The sequence below is a fragment of the Amblyraja radiata genome, chromosome 28, assembly GCF_010909765.2.
Source record: "Amblyraja radiata isolate CabotCenter1 chromosome 28, sAmbRad1.1.pri, whole genome shotgun sequence".
NCBI lineage: Eukaryota > Metazoa > Chordata > Chondrichthyes > Rajiformes > Rajidae > Amblyraja > Amblyraja radiata.
In genome coordinates, this window is record NC_045983.1 from 997,155 (window position 1) to 1,010,305 (window position 13,151).

Genomic DNA, 13,151 nt, shown 5'->3' on the forward strand with positions numbered 1-13,151 from the left:
GAAACCCAGGCAACATTCTAGTAAATCTCCTCTGTACTCTCTCTATTTTGTTGGCATCCTTCCTATAATTAGGCGACCAAAATTGTACACCATACTCCAGAATTGACCTCACCAATGCCTTGTACAATTTTAACATTACATCCCAACTTCTATACTCAATGCTCTGATTTATAAAGGCCAGCACACCAAAAGCTTTCTTTACCACCCTATCTACATGAGATTCCACTTTCATGGAACTGTGCACAGTTATTCCCAGATCCCTCTGTTCACCTACATTCTTCAATTCCCTACCATTTACCATGTACGTCCTATTTTGATTTGTCCTGCCAAGATGTAGCACCTCACACTTATCAGCATTAAACTCCATCTGCCATCTTTCAGCCCACTCTTCCAACTGGCATAAATCTCTCTGTAGACTTTGAAACTCTTCTTCATTACCCGCAACCCCACCTATCTTAGTATCATCTGCATACTTACTAATCCAATTTACCACACCATCGTCCAGATCATTGATGTACATGACAAACAACAGTGGACCCAACACAGATCCCTGTGGCACCCCACTCGTCACTGGCCTCCAACCTGACAAACAACCATCCACCATTACTCTCTGGCATCTCCCATTCAGCCACTGTTGAATCCATCTTGCTACTCCACCATTAATACCCAACCATTGAACCTTCTTAACCAACCTTCCATGAGGAACCTTGTCAAAGGCCTTACTGAAGTCCATATACACAACATCCACTGCTTTACCCTCATCAATTTCCCGAGTAACATCTTCAAAAAATTCAAGAAGATTAGTTAAACATGACCTTCCAGGCACAAATCCATGTTGACTGTTCCTAATCAGACCCTGTTTATCCAGATGCTTATATATATTATCTCTAAGTATTCTTTCCATTAATTTGCCCACCACTGACGTCAAACTAATAGGTCTATAATTGCTAGGTTTACTCTTAGACCCCTTTTTAAACAATGGAACAACATGCGCAGTACGCCAATCCTCCGGCACTATTCCCGTTTCTAATGACATTTGAAATATTTCTGCCATAGCCCCTGCTATTTCTATGGGTGTATCTGTTCCTCCCAGCCCCCATCCGAAATAAGTGCAGTTTTGTAGATTACAATGCAGGACAGACCTAATGCATGGCCTGTCGCTGGTCGGCGCTGACTCGCTAGGTCTGTTTACTAAGCTATTCAGTGCTGTTTGACTCTATGACATTGATAGCTAAGGTTTACAGGCATATGGGCGAAAGACAGGCAGGTGGGACTAGCGTAGATCTGACATATTGGTTGACATGGCCATGTTGCGCCAATGAACTTGTTTATGTGCTGCATGGTTCCATGACTATGACATTATGAATTATAAGAATAAACTGATTACATTGGAACTACTTGCCCTGTTTTGGAGACGATTGAGTGGTAAACCTATGGAGGTTATGAAATCAAGGTTGGTCTTATGACAGGGCAGTCTGAAAATGGAGGGCGTAAGTTTAAGTCGGGGACTGTAAAGATTTATAGAAAGCAACAAGTTACCAGGTGAGGTAGCAAACGCAGATACTATCATAGCATTTAAAGACCATTTAAAGATAGATGGATATGGGCAGACGCCGGGCCGGTGGGATTCGCATAAGTGGGGTCTGATGGTAGTCATGGACAAGTTGGGCCGACGTGCGTGTTTTCGATGACGGGATGGCGCAGACCTACAGCACGTGTTGTTAACGGCTTGTTGATAACATTTTGTGGATTACACCTCATCGGTATTAAAAGGGCGGCACAAGTGGCGCACAGGGTAGAGGCGCAGCGCGCGCGACCCAAGTATGAACCTGGCCTCTTTCAAGAGAGAGTTTGATTTAGCTGTTAGGGCGAAGGGAATTAAGGGTTATGTGGAAAAAGCCGGAACGGGGTACTGAATTTGGATGATCAGCCATGACCATATTGAATGGCGGTGCTGGCTCGAAGGGCCGAATGGCCTAATCCTGCACCTATTTTCTATGTATCGCCCTCATGTGTCGTCTTTCTGGAGATTGCGTGATCTCCCTGTGACCAGGTGGGATTCAGTTTAATTTAATTATGTTTGGATAGTATTGTTTAGTTTTGTTAATTATTATCACGTGAACCGAGGTAGAGTGAGAAGCTTTTTGTTGCTATCCGTACTGTGAAAAAGAGAACATATTATTACACCCAAGTTGTCCATAGTGTACAGATACAGACTAAAGAGTATAACGTTTACAGCTAGATAACTTCCAGTAAAGTCCGATTAAATATATTTCGAAGTGCTCCAATGGGGTAGATGAAAGTCAGGTCCTCTCTCTAGTTGGTGACAAGTCGGTGCAGGTGCCTGATAAAGCTGGGAAGAAACTGTCCCTGAATATGGAGATGTGCGTATTTAAAGGTTTGTTCTTTATGCCCGATGAGTGAGGGGAGGAGATAGTGACAATGTTGAAACTGGTCCTTGATCATACTGGTAGACAAAAGTGCTGGAGAAACTCAGCGGGTGCGGCAGCATCTATGGAGCGAAGGAAATAGGCAACGTTTCGTGCCGAAACGTTGCCTATTTCCTTCGCTCCATAGATGCTGCAGCACCCGCTGAGTTTCTCCAGCTCTTTTGTCTACCTTCGATTTTCCAGCATCTGCATTTCCTTCTTGAACAACCCTTGATCATACTGTTGGCCTTGACAACGAACCGTGAAGTGTAGGTATACATTTCTCTGGGTGCTCCAGATTAATCACACATCCCAATGAAGTGCTAGATCTGTACGTTAATTTGGCTAAAACTATATGTCCTTGACGGTATGCAATGGATGAGAAAGTGGGATAAAGTAGAACCAGGATGAACGGGGGTTCGAAGGTCGGCATGGAGTCAGTGGTTGATTCCAAGATGCATATCTAAAATTAGAACGCTTCACAGTCTCGCAGTTACCATAGTGCGCGTAATTGGCATCGCGGCCTTATGAGAATTTCAGATAATAATTTTACCCCTGAGTCGCCTCACCGATTGCAGCTCAGTCCGCCCACATAAAACAAACGAGTAAGGTTAATCGAAATTCAATACAAGGTGTCAATGTGCATAGCCCTTTAGTCCCCTGATATGGAAATTAACAATGCGAGGCCATAGGTTTAAGGTGAGAATCGAAATATTTAAAATGAAACTTAGCGGCAACGTTCTCACACGGAAGTAACTGGGTACAAGGAACGGGCAGGTACTATCACAACAGTTAAAATACAATTGTTCATGTACACGGATAGGAAAGGTTTAGATGGATACTAGACCAAGGGGAACCCGTTGGGTCTCGTACCTTCAACGGGGGTGGTCACACATACACTAACCAACCCCCACACAAACAGGGGGTGGGGGGGGGGGGGGGTAGAGGGGGAGGGAGCGGGGCAAAGGGGGAAGGGAGGTCGGAGGGGGAGAAAGGGAGAGGGAGGAGGGAGGGAGAGAGGGGAGAGTCGTGGGAGAGGGGGATGGGAGGGGGAGGGAGGGGGAGGGGCGAGGGGGAGGAGAGGGGGAGGGGAGTGGGGAGAGAGGAGGGGGTTTGGGGTGGACGGGGAGAGAGAGGACGGCAGAGAGAGGGGAGGGGAAGAGGGAGGAGGGGGGAAAGAGGGGGGAGTGGGGGAGAGGGTGAGAAGGAGGGGGAGGGAGGTGGAGGGGGAGGGGTGAGCGGTGGGGTGGATGGACGGATGAGGGTGGAGGGGGACAGGGGTGAGAGAGAGGAGGGGGTGAGAGGGGGAGGGGGGGAGAGAGGGGAGGGAGGGAGAGAGGGGAGAGTCGTGGGAGAGGGGGGAAGGGAGGGGGAGGAACGTGGAGGGGAAGGGAGTGAGGGAAGGGGGTGGTGCTGGAGCGGGGAGGGGTGGAGCGGGGCGGAGGGGGAGAGAGATGAGAGGGGAGAGGGGAGAGGAGGGGGAGAGAGAGGGGCGGAAGAAGGGAAAGGGGGAGAGAGAGGCTGGGTGGCAGAGGGGGGAGTGGGGAAGTGGGGGGAGAGTGGAGGAAGAGAGGAGTGGGGAGGTGGAGGGGGAGGGGGCAGGGGCGGAGCCTGCGCTGCAGACGGCCGGCCGAGTGCGAGTAATGTTGCCAGTTTGTAGTTAGGCGATCGTCGAGTTGATGTGTCGCCAACTTTATCAGCTCGACCTTCTGCGGCGAACAGCGTTCGTGGAGGGCCTCCGGGGTCGGCCCGGACGGCCGACGGCGGGGTGGCGGTCGGCTGCCCGCTGCATGGACCGGCGGGTGGCCGTCTTGGCCCGGCCCAGCAGCAGACGTTAGGGGAGATCCCTCCCATCACTCCCCGCACTCCTCCCTCTGTACCGCGTGCCCAGGTGTCGGTAGTGTGGGGCTGGAATGTGTCCGGGACTTGGGGAGCGGCCCCTTCAGATGGTCGAGCGGGGGCTGCGGCCTCTCACACTGAATTTGCAGGTGGGGCACGGTCTCTTCCTCGCCGCGGAAGGGCCGGGCGGCTGGCGAATCCGTGAGCCGGCTCAGATGTCAATTGTATGGCACTCACCACCCCGGGTCCCAGATGTGGGGCGGGGGACTCCCTTGTGGAGGGGCCTCCACTGAGGATCGCTGCCGCGGTTGGGTGCTGGCGCGGACCGAAATAAGAAAAAACATATTTAAAAAAAAGAGCGAGTGGACTGTGAGTCGGGAGGCGACAAAACGACTGTGAGTCGAGGGAGGGGGGTTAACGTAACTCGTCATCGGGTTCAATCCAGAGCCCGGGGTGGGAGGGCGGGTGCGACACGTAACTCGCAGCTCGTGGAGAACAGTCCCCCTGCGCGTTGAAAATTCTGCGCAGCTTGTAGCGAGGAGCAAAGGCCAGGTGACGTCATCCAGCTCGTTAGATTTTTAAAATGTCAGATTGGTGAACAATTTTAGTAAAAAAACCCGGGAAATAATGAATGAAATTTACAGATGAGGGGATTTCTGAGTTCATAAGGTGAATCTCTACCGGAATATGTAACATTCCGCGTCGGGTTTTCGAGGAGATGTGAATCACATATGCAAAGACACACACATACATCCACATCCAAGATCAGAGCTTTATATTATTCTAGACCAAGGGATCCCGGGGTCCCGTCCCCTGAACGCGCGGTTGCGTGGGAGAGCGGCCTTCGGCGTCACACGCACGCACCCGCACACACCCTAGATATTAAATTAATATTATTCATTCACTCCTTTTACCCAATCCCCCGCCCTATCCACTCACGCATAACCCCCAACTCCACAGACTTGTTGGGGGTGGGGGTGGGGATGGGGGTGGGGATGGGGGGTGGGGGGGCGGCTGGGTCACGTAACTCGCAGCTCGTGTCTGCGATTTGAAAATTCTGCGCAGCTGGCCACGAGGAGCAAAGGCATTGTGACGTCATCCAGCTGACTTCATCACGTTAGATTTTAAATATATGTCAGATTGGTGAACAATTTTAGTGAAAAACCCGGGAAATAATGAATTAAATTTACATTGATGGGATTTTTGAAATCATGAGGTAAATCTCTAGCGGAGTATGTAAAAATTTCACCGTTACCGTGTCGGGTTTTCGAGGGTGGGAAGCGTTTACAGGGATTATGGGCCAAGCGTGGGCATACGAGGTTACGTTAGATGAGGCATATTGGCCGCCGTGGAAGAATTGGTCAATGGCCTATTTCCGTGCTGTAACACTCGCGTGGCAAACGGTCGCCTTAGCTACTTTTGATCTGGCCATTGCAAAGGAGCCCAACTCAGCAGCGCCAAATGTAGAGATGACGGTGGTGGAGGTACATGTAAACACCTGTGTCATCGGAAGGACTATTGGGACTTCTGGATGGATGATCCTATCCAAACAAGCCCCTTCACGGGTACTTACCCTTGTAACAGCAGGAACGTTAACAGCAATAATTCCTCACACAAACACCCAATAACAACAAACACTAACCCCGCTCTGAATTAACTTACAAAATATTTACCCGTATTCAGATGAATGCCATCTGCTATTCCTTCGTCTAGTTCATCGAAGGGGGGCGTGCGGGGGGCAGAGAGGAAGGGCACTCTCCCCTCTCTCCCCCCTATCCACCTCCCTCTCCTTCCCCCCTTCAACCCTAGTTTCTAGTAGAAAGAATGGACTGTGAACAAGAGGAAGGTTAGTGAGAGATGGAGCGGAGGGTGACATGTTAGAAGGGCGAATTGAAAGAGTCAAGCAGGGGTCACGGGACTGGGGTCTTGTACAGAGAGAAGAGAAGCTTGAAAGAGTTCAAAAAAGATTTACGAAGATGTTGCCAGGACTAGAGGGTGTGAGCTATCGGGAGAGGTTGGGTAGGCTTGGTCTCTATTCCGTGGAGTGTATGAGGATGAAGGGACATCTTATTAACGTAAACAAAATCATGAGAGGTATAAAAAATCATGAGGGATCCAAGGAGAGATAGCTGAATGGATAGCACATTAGCTCAATGGAAGGAAGCAGAGGGTGATGGTGGAAGGCTGCCTCTCAGAATGGATGCCTGTGACTAGAGGTGTGCCACAGGGTTCGGTGCTGGGCCCGTTACTGTTTGTCATCTACATCAATGAATTAGGCATACAGACTTCTACATCAATGAAATGCATACAGTGGAAGATTAGCATGTATGCTGATGATGCAAAATGAAGTGGTTTTGCAGATAGTAAAGAAGGTTGTGAACAATTGCAGCAGGATCTTGATCGATTGGTCAGGTGGGTGAAATTTAATACAGAGAAGTGTGAGGTGTTGCATTTTGGGACGTCGAACAAGGGCAAGGCCTACAAAGTAAATGATAGGCCTCTGGATAGTGCTGTAGAGCAGAGGGGATCTAGGAGTTCAAGTGCATGGTTCTTTGTCGTTGATGTGTGTTCTTAGCTGTCTCTTCAATACAGTTAGTCCATAACAGACTGTTGGCCATCTTAACGCCAAGGCACTTGAACCGATCAATCGTTTTCACTTTAGCACCATTGTTGCAGACTGGGGTATGTTTTCCACCACCCCCGAAGTCGGTGACTAACGCTGAGCCTACCACATTCTATGCCCCCTTTGAGCAGAGGTTCGCTGGAGGAACGTCATCCACCCCACCAGTCCCACGTGCACATGTACCAATCGATTACTGTGGCGGACAAAAGATTGGCCTTCCAAATAATTAATCCACGAGAGCAACTGATCCGAGTGGAGTTCCCGTCCCCCGGCAGCTGGCAGGGGTACATTTCTATCTCCCAGTACTCCATTCCGAGTTCCACACCTGCTTCACGAAGACATCTATTATCGCAACGCCTAAGAAAATTAAGATAGCTTTACTTTAATGACCACTGTGCATGGCTCTGGCGTCCAACGTTATGAAGTGTTTCGAGGGTCTGGTGATGGTGCACACTTTCCTCCCAGTCAGCCTTGATCCACTGCGGTTTGTTCACCATCCCTACAGGTCTATACCAGACGCCAACTTACTAAAGTCTAACCTCATTGTGGACAACCTAAACAACCGGTACTTCTCCGATAGACTTCTATTGATCGCCGAGACCTTAGCTTTCAACGCTATAATCATTTTCCAAACTCATCGTCGGACACCAGGGCTTTGGAATAAGCACCGCAGTCCGCATGACCACGAATCTTCAACTTTTTGTCTCACAGACACAATCGGTGGGAACCCCCTTCCCCAATAGTATGGAACACTTATGCCCCTCAATGATACGTCACATATGCCTCTCACTTATGGCCCTCAATGAATCGATCGATACACTTACGACTATGCGGCCAAATTCAGATCTACCTCCATATAATTTGCAGATAACACACATGTGCTGGGGCTTATTACAACAAATGACGCGACGAAGTCAGGTTAGTTGTATGGTTTCAGGTCAGCAATATCCCCCTCAATGTCAGCAAGACGAAAGATGGGCAAGCGCATGTAGTAATCCTGTCGCAATCTATGCGTTTCCATGGAATTGGCTCTGGACTGCAGCATAGCCTCGATTCCCTCTTGGAATCCTTGAGTGTTTTATGAATATTCGAATAGACTTCACGTAATCCACGCATTTCGCTTGAACACTGCAGACTTGAACTTCATCTGGGAGTGTTCATCCATCCCCTGAGGTTGGAGAACACGGCTGTCGCCTTGTTTGATACCTAATCCTCTGCACATGTACTGATAAAGTCTGTGACAGGAGTTGAATGTTCATCGGTAACCGCAGAATCCCTGAATATGGACCAGTCGCAAAGGATTCACCAGTTTCCACAGACAAGCGCTGTTACCCCCCCCCCCTCCCCCCCCCCCCCCCCCCCCCCCCCCCTTTCCCCCCCGCCTCCGCTTCGGCTTTGTTTGGTTAGGTAAGGAGTAGAACCATAGCCAGGTGATACGTTTTTTACCAAAATGCGGTCTGAAAATGTATTATGGTTATGTAGCAGTTGTCGAGTGTGTTTGGGACTCGGGGTGGGCGGGATTATGTTAGTATTTTGGCAGTACACTGTTGAAGTTAGCTTGATCGAAATCTCTGACTCTTCTGTATGTGCTTTCAAGATACTTTATTTCCAGACTGTTGGTGAGGATATATATTCCAATGCAAGCTTAGCATCGGCCTGGAGTGAAATGTGGACTTGCTTCAGGATAGCCGAAGAGAATTCCGGCGGAAAATAGGAGGGACGGGATACAAATGTAATATTTGCCAGTCCGGAAAGCGAGAGGTCGCCAGCATGGTTGTGCCCCAGCGGAATGCAGGGTGAATGAGACAGCAGGACCTTCCATCGTTGAATTGGGACGTTTTGACAGAGGCATACAGATGTGTGTATAATGAGGGCAATGATCCCAACAAAATGTACGTAAATAAACGTAAGGCCCAACTGCTCCGATTAGGACAAGAGTCAGGACAGGCTGGTCGAATCCGAGTGTATGGGGTACTTCAGTCCGAGGCGATGTGTTGACCTAATTCCTAAACCTGTGAACAAAGGTCGCCCAATGTATTTTCTAACCGCGCACGAGAGGCTCCCTAGAATTTGTAATTGTCTTGCTGAGCGAAGCGGGTTGAAGGAATTCAGATCAACATCGTAAAGTGTAGAATTGGGTCTGATGGAGTTTGAAACAATGTCCCATTTTATGGAATAACTCCGTTCTCAATTGCCAATCCACATAATCGCCACAATTCCCAGTCTTTCGAGATTATCAATCAATTCCCTGAATTAAACACATCTTTTCACACCGTGAATTGTATCTGTTTAATGTAACCTGCTTGCGAATAATCACATCTCTAGTTTTAATACTATTGAAACCTCATAATTCCGGTTTTGATGGGAATGGAATAAAATCTCCAAGGATGTCTGCCCCATCATTTATATCCATCAACGGTAGCACACGGGGCACGTCGTTGGACAGAGAAAATGCATGGGGTATATGAAAATGTGGAGACAATCCAGCACGTGATTATTGCTGTCATTGGAGTTCCTGGTGGTGAGCACCGCAATAGAAAATGATATAACGACGTGTGATAACCGTTGTTGACCTGATTCTAACCATGTCATAGATTCACACAGCGCGAAACAGGCCCTACGGCCCAACGTGCCCATGCCGAACAACGCTCTTCCCATCTGCTTAGGTACGGTCTATATCCCGTTAAACCTAATTTACACACGGCTAAAAGTGTCTTAAACGTTGTGATAGTACCTGCCTCAAATACCTCCGACATAGACTTACAAGCCTTTGAAGTTAGCCTCTCGCGTCAAATGTTCTTCCATCACCATAAAACTATGGTCTCTGGTTTTATTTCCCTCCTACTTCGGATAAACCACTCTGGTCATTTACTCAATCTATCTCTCTTGCTATTGTACACGACTATAAGATCACCCCTCATCCTCCTAGGCTTCAAGGAATAAACCCATAGTCCGCTCCACCCATACCTCGAGCTGATGCCCGTTTTCCCAACCGATCAACATCCTGTTGCAGGTACACACAATTGCTGGGGAAACTCAGCGGGTGCAGCAGCATCTATGGAGCGAAGGAAATAGGCGACGTTTCGGGCCGAAGCCCTTCTTCAGACTGATGGGGGGTGGGGAAAGAAAGAAGGAAAAGGGGAGGAGGAGGAGGAGCCCGAGGGCGGGCGGATGGGAGGGTGGGAGGAGACAGCTAGAGGGTTAAGGAAGGGGAGGAGACAGCAAGGGCTAGCCAAATTGGGAGAATTCAATGTTAATGCCATAAGGACGCAAGGTCCCCAGACGGAATATGAGGTGCTGTTCCTCCAATTTCCGCTGTTGCTCACTCTGGCAATGGAGGAGACCCAGGACAGAGAGGTCGGATTGGGAATGGGAGGGGGAGTTGAAATGCTGAGCCACCGGGAGGTCAGGTAGGTTATTGCGGACTGAGCGGAGGTGTTCGGCGAAACGATCGCCCAACCTACGCTTGGTCTCACCGATGTAAATCAGCTGACATCTAGAGCAGCGGATGCAGTAGATGAGGTTGGAGGAGATACAGGTGAACCTTTGTCGCACCTGGAACGACTGCTTGGGACCTTGAATGGAGTCGAGGGGGGAGGTGAAGGGACAGGTGTTGCATTTCTTGCGGTTGCAACAGAAAGTGCCCGGGGAGGGGGTGGTGCGGGAGGGAAGGGAAGAATTGACGAGGGAGTTGCGGAGGGAGCGGTCTTTGCGGAAGGCAGACATGGGGGGAGATGGGAAGATGTGGCGAGTGGTGGGGTCACGTTGGAGGTGGCGGAAATGGCGGAGGATTATGTGTTGTATTTGCCGGCTGGTGGGGTGAAAGGTGAGGACCAGAGGGACTCTGCCCTTGTTGCGTGTGCGGGGATGGGGCGAGAGAGCAGTGTTACGGGGTATGGATGAGACCCTGGTGTGAGCCTCATCTATGGTGGCGGAGGGGAATCCCCGTTCCCTGAAGAACGAGGACATTTCCGATGCCCTGGTATGAAATGTCTCATCCTGGGAACAGATGCGGCGTAGGCGGAGGAATTGGGAGTAGGGGATGGAGTCTTTACAGGGGGCAGGGTGGGAAGACGTGTAGTCCAGTTAGCTAATCTGGACTACACTACAATCTGAACACAACATCCTGTTGCAATTCTTTACAACAATCTACACTGTGTACAATACCACTCACTTTAGTGTAACCTTCAAACGTACTAATCATGTCTTGTGCGACAAGCAGCATGTCTGCCCAGCACCAAACCCTGAGCCACACCACACGTCACAGTCCTCCAGTCCGATAAAAACAACCTTCCACCATCACCCTCTGCTTCCTTCCATGAAGGACACTTTCCATTCAATCAGCGAGGTCCTGTCAAATGCATGATTGAAATCAACATATACAACGCCTCTGCAGCTCTGCTCTGTCAGCGTTTATATGCATATCTTCAAATAATTCTGATTCGTGACACATGATCCGCTCGTACAAAACCATGCTGTCCATCCTTAATCAACCGCTGTCCATTTAAATGCATTTAAATATTTTCCTTCAGAACACTTTAGTAACTTTCCGACCACATAGGTGAGATTCAATGGCCGGTAGTTAACAGCCTTTTTCACACACCCCTTCTGAAACAGAGGCACGACATTTGCACCCTCCAGTCTTCCGGCACCTTTAGTGATGACATAAATCTCAGCCAGGGCAGCTACAATTTCATTTCCAGCTTCCTTCAATGTCCCTGGATATATTTGATCAGGCCCGGGAGATCTGTCTATTCCCATACGCCTTTTCGCCGCCGATAGCTTCTCGACCGTAAGGTTGAATGATCTCAAGACACTGCCATTGACTGCCCCAGCATCGCCAGTACGCATGGATTTCTCCACGTCTAAAAACAAAGGCGAAAACTAATTGAGAACCGCTGCCTCCTCGCAGAGTTGACCGTTTTCATACATGCGGAACCCCATTATCTCTCTGTTTGTTGTTTTCCCTTAATGTACATAATATCTCTTGGGATGATCCTTAATATTGTCTGCCGGAGCTATCTTCCGTCCCCCTTTTCTTTTTTATCGTGCTCCTTGCTACCCGAAACTCCTGCAAGGATACATGATCCCAGCTGCTCAAAGCCTCTTTCTATTTCTTGACCAGAGCTTCAATTTCTCTATTTATTAAAATCTCCGAAAGCCCACCTGCTTGCAACTCCACTCTAACATGCACATGCAGGTCCTGGACTTTTATCAGCACACTTTAAAAAATATCTTCATAGTTGACCGTGCTCAATTTTAAACGTCAATACGTGGATCCGCTCTGTCTATCCATAACAATCATAAACCTAATAGAAGAGTGGCTGCTGGTCCTAAAGGTCACACCCACAAACATTTTCCCTAACGTCCTTATATTCTTCTGTGAAGTGTTGCCTTCTGTGGAACAGGCGGCTCTCCGGGACGGTGTGACTGGAATGGGTTGACATTGCGAAATACACGGCTTCTGAGTTGTAGATTAGAATGAACATTATAATTTGGAAGATATGTGGACAGGTACTTGGGTAGGGAAGTTTTGGTGGATATGGGCCAAACGCCGGCAAATGTGAATATGGGGCATGGGCGTGTTCGGCCGAATCACAGGATCCCGCGCAGTAGATTCCAGCGCGGTACAATGCATCATCTTTATTGTCTCAAGAGATCCCCAGTATTCCTCAACTACCAGGTCAGGGCTTAGTCTGCAACACACGCATTTTTCCGACTCCATTACCAGCCTCTATGGACTTGTTGTGACACGTCAATTGTATTCAAGAGAGTAAGCTATAGCTCTTAGGGCTAATTGAATTAAGGGGTATGGGAAGAAAGAAGGTACTGCTTCTGGATGACCAGTCATGATAATGAATGGCGGTGCTGGCTCGAACGGCTGAATGGCCTACTCCGGCACATATTTTCCATGTTCCCTTCATTCAATCATATACATTTATAATCCTACTTTTAAATGAGTTCACAACACACGAGATAGTGACAAGTTTGATCAGCCGCGGTGTATTAATTGATAACCCATCAATATTTGATCAGGCGCGGTTTATTTAAAAATTCCTATTCAAACCGACATTAGTCTCACGGGCTCCGGATAAAACGGTATTCCCAAATTGGTCAATTCACCTGAAATAACCGAGCAATACTATTGCTGCTGCAGGGAGGCTGTTGTTGAACATATTAAAAGTTATGTGCCCTCCCTACCTATTCCTATTCGCTACCCACATAAACAAATATTGGTAAACAAGTATGTGGAGTTATGT